Genomic DNA, 961 nt, shown 5'->3' with positions numbered 1-961 from the left:
CGTGAAATGACTCCTCACTGTGGATGACGGTGCACCCTCTGACGAGAGCGGTGATGCAAATATCTGTTAGGGGTCACCTTAGACTAAGTACTGTTGTGATTATAGAATATCTGATAGGACCACTATGGTAAGTACAGCCGTGGTCATAGATCGTGCCATAGTTTGGCAAGCTGGAAATGCGCCTGAGCAAATTGCCACTATCTGCATCTAATCTAGTCATTCCACATGGGTAGTAAGAAATCCATATCTACCTCATGACACAAAAAATCTGAGCATTCATGATTTATTTGATTTTCTCTATTGTCAACTATATTGTTTGTTTTTTATTGTTGTGACTATGACATGATATTTCTTTAATAAATAAATTATTTATATATGGTAGGATAAGACTCTGATGTGACCTAATGATAAATATTTATGATATAATTATTCACCTTTTGAACTTTACGATGTTATCTAAATACTGTTTTCCTTATTGAGCATATGGAACTCACTCTTTCCATGCCTTTCACCCAAATGAGGAAGATAGTGAGGGACCGTCAGTTGACCTACCCATTAAAGTTTATGAGGATTCTGTGGATTCGCAAACCTTGAGTGCATGATTATCTCCACACTTTTATGAGTCTAATAGCATAATGATAGAAGTGGCCCTTTTTGTATTTTGACATTTGTATTTTATAGCCACTTCTGGCCTCAGTTATAAGTGTATTTGTAACTCATCTATTTTATAAGGGATTTGTATTAATTTGCTCCGCTGCATATAATTTTTCTCATGCACTCGTGATCTATTTTTGTATCTGACACCCACATGCCTTAATTAGCATATGGGATGTCACATATATAGTCAATGGACAAATATTTTCAACAATTAAATGTTAGAAGTAGAAATGCAATATTATAATACTTTAAAGCAAATTCAGTAGTACACTCAGTAAACAATATATTTCTCTCTCAAGAAGAA

The sequence above is a fragment of the Carica papaya genome, chromosome 9, assembly GCF_054855325.1.
Source record: "Carica papaya isolate Zhongbai chromosome 9, ASM5485532v1, whole genome shotgun sequence".
NCBI classification, from domain to species: Eukaryota; Viridiplantae; Streptophyta; class Magnoliopsida; order Brassicales; family Caricaceae; genus Carica; species Carica papaya.
Note: the sequence above shows the minus strand (reverse complement) of the source record.